Source organism: Siniperca chuatsi, linkage group LG13, assembly GCF_020085105.1.
Source record: "Siniperca chuatsi isolate FFG_IHB_CAS linkage group LG13, ASM2008510v1, whole genome shotgun sequence".
In the NCBI taxonomy this organism is placed as follows: domain Eukaryota; kingdom Metazoa; phylum Chordata; class Actinopteri; order Centrarchiformes; family Sinipercidae; genus Siniperca; species Siniperca chuatsi.
In genome coordinates, this window is record NC_058054.1 from 8,191,418 (window position 1) to 8,200,205 (window position 8,788).

Sequence of the window (8,788 nt, forward strand, 5' to 3'; positions counted from 1 at the left end):
GGAGTCAGAGGACTTTGCAGTTGGAGAGATAAAAGCCGTGCTCCCTTCTGAGGCCTTAGAAATGAAGTTGCTGAGAGCTTTTACAGATTCGAGGGAGATGATGAGCCATCAGTTAAATTGAAAAGAACTGCTCTGGTCTGAGTTGTTGAGGAGTGAAGAATCTGCCTCTTGTCTGGTAAGACATGCAATCACATCACATCAATCTTCTTATTGCCAACAAATCCCAACGCCAACAATGCGTTGGTCTGTCTCTCAATATTTTACAATGTTTACCCAAGCCCATTGGTCCCTACTGAAGCCGTAAATCTTTGAAAATAGGGCCCAAATCTATAGTTTAGTCTATTCAATTTTAAAGAAGGCTGAGTACTTTAATAAAACATCTGGTCACTGTAGTCCTTAGCAAATGCTACTCAAACAATAAATTGTGTATTTGTTGGGGACTATTTTCAGCTGCGGATTGATACACATTTGTTGCTCTAGTGAGTATTTACAGCTGCAGAATGGTGTATGTGGGATCAATTAAAAAAAACCTACAGTGCCCATGTTCATTGTAATGAAGGAACATGTCACCCAGTGCAACAGTGTGGCACATTGATGTGTTTTTAATAGTTTTTGGACAACAATGGAGCTCTGTGGCACAGAGGAATAAGATATCATCAGATCAGGCTTTGGATACACATACAATACTTGTCAGTGAGATCAATTTATTGTTGTTTTTGGTCTTTTCATGGGATTTGTTAACATAAAGACAATATAGAATATAAAACTCATTTTTTATAATAAATATATTTTAGAACTCCATAAATTCCCCAAAGGATCACACCATCAAACTCCAACATCCTTGTGTATAAATAATAAACAGATGCTATCAGTGCACAAAACAGGGTAAAGAAGAAACAATAGTAAATAAAGTATTCTCCTTCACCAAACAAAAATGCTATTAATAATAATCAAACACACTCACACAGTTGAATGGAGAACCTCCTCATAAATCACGCCACATTTTCTGCACCATTGTCTGCTCAGGTACTGTAGGGAGAAGACCTTTTTTTGTTGAATGACCATTAGGGTCCATCTGCAACTTTTGGTTGTGGCTAATGAGATGTGTGACAGCGTAGCAACTGATACAGGTCATGGAGACATATAGGCATTTGTGGTCCATCCGTTTCTATGTTCGGCAGCCATGCATCTCTGACAACATGTGGAGCACTGGAAATGGACTGAAACACCCGGAAACAGGCACAGGGACCAGTAGTTGGGTTACCGAGGAGAAAGGATCAGTACAGCTTGGACGGATGGGAGGGTGGGAGTGGAGAGCAGCAGGTGAACATTTGCTCCCAACAGGTAGCCGGTTCCCACTGGTGACCTTGTTTCATTTCCACAGTATAAATGGCTGATGAATAGGCAACCAAGGACCTGAACACGAATAGAGGCCGTTAGCCCACATATCACCAGCTCGTAACACTAATGGGAATTCATGGGAAAAATATGGAGGTAATGTGTTCCTGTAATGGAAGATAGCCCTAGATAGGGAACTTGGAAACCTCTTTTAAGACTGAACTGAGTTGTGCCAAAGTTTGCCTGAAGAAAATGTAAAAACTAGTTCTTTCTTTTTTTCATTACTTTCTCTGCTTATGAAGAGGATAATAAACAGCAATGTGCAGAGCATGCATTATCTCAAGAAAAGACAGTAATTACAATCATCAACATCAAAAGCTCTGTTCCTTCTAAACTGCAGGATCATGAATCCTGTAGGCTGAGCAGCTACAAAGAAGCTGTTTTTCCACTGTTTGGCTTCATGGCCACATTTTGCAGTGCAGCGAGGCAGTTGCGCAATCAGGGCTAATTCTCGGGGCCTGTAAGATGCAAGCTTCATGGGATCACAGTGAGAAAAGCTTTCTTTGATCTCCCATCCTAGATAATATAGGTCATCTCTTCAGGGAGAAACAACAAAGACCAAATGAGGCAGAAAATACCATTCAACCCACCTCTGTGGTGCAAGAAGCAAATAGTCCCTCAAATGCTGCTTTACGGACCACAACAAATAGCCTTACAGACCTATTTTTAGGGTCTTGATCTTTGGCAACGGTCCATCAGCTTGTGCACTGACGAGAGAAAGAGGGATTTTTTAAAATGTGAAATATTGCATCTGTCATTTCCTATTCTGCTGCCTGTATGTGGAGCCTGTTCAGACTGGGTATCCATGGCAACCGTTTTATAATGCCTCGCGAAACACCTTAGAAGAGGTTCCTTTTTATCTGGGCTGCAGGGCTGGGACAGAGGCAGTGGAGAATCAAATGAGAGGGCAAAAGTGACAGCTAACGGCGTTGTACATAGAATATTTTTTCAGCTGCCGTCTTTGTATGTCGCCCCCTCAAAAGATGTGGCTTGCAAAAAGGCAACGGATAGGGGAAATAATGAAAAGAGCTCACCCTGAGAGACCAGAGGAAATATGATGACATAAGGTGTTGGCAGTTTTTATAGTAGGGCCAAATGTCCAGGAAAACCTCTTTTGGTTGCATATTTAGAGATTCTTCTTTTGTAAATGCTTATTTCTACATTAAACATTTGCAGCGAATACATAGAAAGATACCATAATTGCATGTGATTCAGTGTGACATTCTGGCACTGACATTGACTGTTACAGGAGCATGGTCTCTGGGTCCTAGAGGACGAGTCCAGTCATGTGGAATACAGCAGGCGTGAGCATGATGGGAGGGGGGCATACAGCCAGCTGGGTCTTCTGCAGGGGTGAGCCAGAGCCCATGCCAGGAGCAGACAGGACCAATGAGGGAAGAGCTCAGGCCTCATCCATGCATGCTAATCAGCCCGTCAGAGGATCCCGGGTCGAGGGCATCTGCAGGGGTTCATTGCCATGGATACAGCAGCAGTCACACAATATTACCTGAGCAGGTAAACCAAGTGGAAGGAATGTGGTGTCTTAGCATTGGCTGCATGAGGCGCCATGACCTTCAGTTACGTCACCGCTTCTAAGAACAGTCAAAGGCTGCAGAGTGAGGAAGCAAATGTATTGACATTTTTGGTATTTTTTGGATGCTTAGTAGATAAAGCATTGTTAGCCCCATTGCTTTATTAATGAATGAATACAAAACTGAACATTTTCCATTGTTCTCTCAAAACAAGCTGGGGAGCAAACAAGAACACTGGGTCTGAAAAAAAGAAGAACACAAGAACACAGAGTCTTAAAAACATGTAGGCTATGGCAAAAGAAGTCGTTCGTCATTTCAGCACAATCCTATAAGTGGATTTTAGGCTAATGTGGCCAGTTTGTCTTTTTCACAGCTCCACTCCTATTTCTATTTTCAGTTGTGCGACACATATGGTGTTATCTCAACATTGTGTCAGGTGATTTTGTAGACTAGGTGGTTTGATCCGAGACCAACAAGCAAACTCCCCAGAGTGTTCTTTCTTTGGATAAGCTCTTTAATCATGTTAAAAGGCTCCACTGAGTAAGTGATACAAAAAACATCAGTAAATGATTGATAGATGTGACTGCTGGGATAAAGGACTTTACATTATATTATTTCGACTTTGGAGAGTCAAATATGCTGTAAATTTGATGACATGGATTCTCTCCAAAACTAATTTGCTTATTCACCCAACAATGCAGTCTTTTTCAATGTATATATTTACCAAATTATCTTCATCACAACATTTCCAGTTGTGTACCAACTGCCTGAAAACGTATTTCCAATCAAAAGAACTTCATCTCGGTGGTCGACCTAACACAACCACTTTTGACTGCTTTTATCCTGAGGATCTTTGGAGGTCATTCATCTTTTCATATGCTAATGTTTTAATCAACATTTCCCAATGAATTAAGCCTTTGCAGGGCACAGACTCATTTGTGTTATCGGGCAAATCATCCTTTACTGCTGGAGGGACAGTTGAAAATCCTAACTGTCTAAGTGTATTCAGAAGTAATTTTTCCTCTGCAAACGGAATGATATGAACTGAGTAACGACATGTCAGTGGTGTATTCTGATGAGAAAAATTAATTTTCAATTTCAACTCATAGGTGATGAGTGATATCATTCCACATATTGGATTACTGACCTACATTCAGACCTTTCTTCACCACAAACGATAAATGAGCAATATAATAAAACAAACCAACTACAAAGAGCATGATTGTGACCTCACCTCAACACCCTGGCAGCTTTATGGAGTACAGTAATGATAATAAATATTGATTATGTGTTGTTCTCTAATCTCTGAGGTTCAGAGAGAGGTCAGAGTTCTCATTGATACACAACCTGTTCTGTCATTGATCTTCTGAATTAAAGTGTGACATGAAAAGAAAATAATGGTTACGAAGAGACACAAAGCAAAGCAGAGTTAAGTAAAGTCTGATCAAAGAGCGAGAAGGTAAAACTTATGTAGGGCAATTAATTCCAGTGGACATACAAGCATCGCAGGGAAGCAAATAACATTAAAGGAAAGGAATGCTTTCAGCCTGTTTTTAAACAACATTAAACACACATTGTTTTTTTAGCCACATGCGGCGGCGCAACGAGCTGTGAACACAACACTGACATATCATCGCCTTAAGTTGAAATGGTGAATGTTTTAGCAAACAATGGCCTATTTTACCATCCAACACATGATGAGTGTTAGTACTGGCATTTATTTGGTGTTGTGTTTCTGGCCAACTGATGAAGTCCAATATTCCCTCTCTCAGCTCTGTTATTGGTCTGCAGGGAAATATCTGGCTCTTTCGCTGCTAAATGCTTGACCACGTTCACCAGCTAGTCGATTTCCAGCTGCCTGCTGCATCTGGAAATGATGAGAGCAGTGAGCGAACCAAAACAATGAGCTGAAAGATGCTGAAACGAGAGAGACAGCTGAGGTGAACTGTGGAGTCGGGTGATAAAATCTCTTCATCACTACGAGCTACCGCTTTCACATTCACTTAGTTATTTGATCCATTTTGCTAAACATCAGCATGTTAGCATTGTTACTGTGAGAATGTTAGCATGCTGACATTAGCATTTAGCCCAAAGCACTCCTTTGCCTAAGTACAGACTCACAGAGCTGCTAACATGGTTATAGACTCTTGTTTTCGATGATACAAGTCTGTTTTTGTTATGTTGGTGACATGGCTGTGGCATGTACGGTCAGAATCAACAATAACACCCATATGTGTGACCTTTTTGGTAAACCTCATTATCATATTTCCTGGCAACCAAGCCAAAAAACACATTTTGTGACAGTACTGGTCATTATAGCACACGATCCCCACTGCCAAAGAACCTCCTGACATTATGAGTGCGGGCAGCAGAACATGTTGTGGAAAAGCACTCAGACATATGGTACAGAGCGTGAGTGGGAGACAGAAAAATGGAGAGTCAGTGGTAGTGAAGGAAATACAACAACAAAGCAGTGTATACTGGCCTAAGACCAACCTGTCCTGTGAGAGTGCATACTCATCACTTTACTCTGAAACACACGCTCTCACTTTGCTTTATATTAATGCACATAGCTTCCTTGTTGTATATCATCAACTTCTCACCATAACAATGAATCTTCTATGTATAAAAATCAATGAACAGGAAGTGACCTACAGATCTCAGCTATAATCTATATTTTCACAATTACAATGTATGAAATGACAATGTGAAAACAGTGTGACAATGTGAAAGGGGTCACTCGTAGTGAACCTACAGGGAATTATCACCCAAATCGGCAGCTCCCCTCAGCTTTATGGACCTTTAACGAGTTTAAGCTCAATGTTTAGTCGTCCAGCCCGCAACTTTACTGTTTTGGTTCACTCTCACTCTCAGAGTGTCGTTTTCAACTGCAGCAGGCATCTGTTTTCAGCAAAAATGCTCTGTACACTACCTGATTAGCACCGAACAGCAGACAGACACAGTTAGCCAGTGAGCAACTAGCTGGTGAACACAGTGGAGCATTTAGCGGCTAATGAGCCAGATATTTCCCTCAGGAGTTGGTAGAGACCAAAAACACAGTTAAAAGAGACTTAATATAGGACTTATGTTCGCCAGGTGGATACAAACACACCTCTCAATTAATGATAATGTTGCTCTGTAACTGCTGGACTTATGTCAATGTTATATGTCAATCTTGTGTTCACAACTGCCCACAAGTGGCCAAAAAATAAATAAAAAAATCAATTATTGCAGGTTTAAGGAGTATACTGTACTCTGGTTAGCTTTTACAGATAAACCATCAGTTAGTCTTTGCTGAGGTTTGAACTGGTCAGTAGATGTGTATACTATTTAATGTTTTTTATTAGTTTGTAATATTTTTGTTTTGTATCTTATCCTTACTTTCTCTACTAACCTCTTTATCTTTTAGTTTGTGCAGTTTCTTAAAACTCTAAAACTTTTAAATGGGTTTAAATCTGTCACTGACATATTGTTCCTGCAGCACTGTCAGGATATCTATCATGGGGATATTTTGACAACCCTGAGTAATCTAAAACAGCTTGAATTGTTTTAGGCATGGTGACTAAAATGTTTCACAGGGATCTTTGTTCAGCCTAACTCGATAGCATCATCCAGCAGATTTTCCACCTCCAAATTTATGTAGCGATTTCATTCCCTTTTACACCTAATCTCAGAGATGCTCTACTGAAATAAACTGTGACTGAAATTAACTCACTGTCATGTTCCTGGGTCCATTAATTAAGGAGCACACTCAGTCAACAACAAGTTTCTAAAATCGGTGCACATTCAAATAATTCACAGAAAAGAAAAGAAAAGCGTCATTATTTTACAGCCACCTGCATGCACCTTTGACACAAGGCTGGATACATCAATCAGTTCATACTGTTAACAGCAAACTCTGACCCTGACATCAGCATCTTGTGACTTGAATTGAAATTCATCAAACAAGCAAACATTTTCCTCTCAATTGTCCTGTCTTCAGTGCTACCAGTGTACTGTAGCTTCATCTACTTCTTCTTAGCTGAGGGAGAAGATCAGTTCCGCTGCTGCAGTTTATCCACTTGTGATAGATTTGCCTGAAGGACTTAAACAGCTCCTTTCAGAAGGAGGAGATCCTAAAGAGAATTCCCACTGAGGGGCAGACAAATATAATACCAGATAACATCTGGAAAGAAATGCTTCCAGACAGAGTGGCCAAGGACCTTCCTGCAAAGCCTGACATGACAATAGATCGCTGACATACATTTGATGGTAGGGTGTGCAGGATTTAGCCCTGCAGGTTCTAATGATGGATGGCTGTGCATGGAGGATAGATGGATGGAACCACCCCATCCTAAAAATGTGTGTAGGCTGAAAAAAGGATCTTGAGCCATTTTCTTCTCTTGGTTGTTCTCTTGAGGGCCTGGAAGAAGCTGAGGTTTTACTTTCTATGTCAGATGTAAACTCAGTGTAAAGTGGGGCCACCCTGGTAAGGCAGTATATTGTCCATCTTAGTTGGAAAACGCTGGAAATTTGAAAAAAAAAAAAAGTCGAAATATTGCAAACACGTTTTTACACTTGGCTGAGGTGGAAAAGTTGATGCGATAAAAACAAAATGCGGCAAAGTGCAATGGAAACAGACTTAGCAAATAAATCATGATGTACATGAAGCATGTGACTTATTTGTCCGCTCTAATAAATAGCTTCAGACGAAAACATCAGATCTGTGTGGAGCTATGAGGAGACCACGTTACGTTCCTCATATTAATACATGTAACAAACTGCGATGGCTTAATGGCATCCGATGGGAGAATTAGCGCCACCAGCTGTTTATCTCGATGCGCTCAACTCCTAATATTCGCATAACAGTAGTGAATGGAAACTCACATTATACACTCAGCAGTGCCAAGTCATTGGCGGGCACGTTTAATTAAGTTGCGAAAGGAATAGTTTCCTAAAAATCCCCCATCTTCTTAACCTAGGTCTGCAGTGGAACAGTTCTCAAATGGAGGAATGCCTGCTGCTGAGCATTGGTCTTCCCCCTCCACTGCAATTAAGTCTGCAGAACCAGAGGTAGGAGCCTTAACACAGAGAGGTTCTGAGACCTCCACACACTCCAGAGTCTGTCAAATAGAGAGATGATGAACATTGGCTCTTTTACCAGACCCAGACCTCTAACAAGGGGCTCCCATTGGAAGACCAGTAGGAAGAATCTCACCAACAAATGGAGGGAGACATCTTTTAAGGAATGATGCCGCTCCTGTGGCGTGAGACAACTCTATGCTGCCCAGTTCTACCGAGCTACATGTAGTTTTCTTCCTCTGAAATGGCAAGCAACAGCAGCAGCAGCAGCGTCGGTCTTGGAAACCTCTTTGTCCTTACAGTGAAGTTACCAAGGTGGGAGCGTTGGACGTAGTCCCAGCGCTGCCATCATCTCACACAGGTGATAGCCATGTGGGTAGTTTTGGTTTTATTTGTCGAGGTTATTAAGATTTTATCTAGAATTTATCTATGATATTTCTGCCTCTAACACAATATAATGGAAGAGATTGGAATTTCTTTAATGGTGCTCATAGCATTGAAAAATTACATTAAAAAAATTTAACAGCTACATTTCATTCCAAAAACTGTGCCCCAGTTACTCTGGATAATCCACAGAACAACATGTCGACAGTTTTCACAGGGAAAGTTTCCTCTCCAGCGGAAAGTAATTCCAATGAAAACTGTTACGTTTTTTTTCTTCGGTGAACTGACCCTTTAAACGGATAGTTTGGAAATGCTTTGCTCTCTGACTTCCTTGTTGCTTGCACACATTTGAATTGGTTCAGTACATCATCACTGCAAATGCACTATATGACTTCACACATCAAATCATTCTA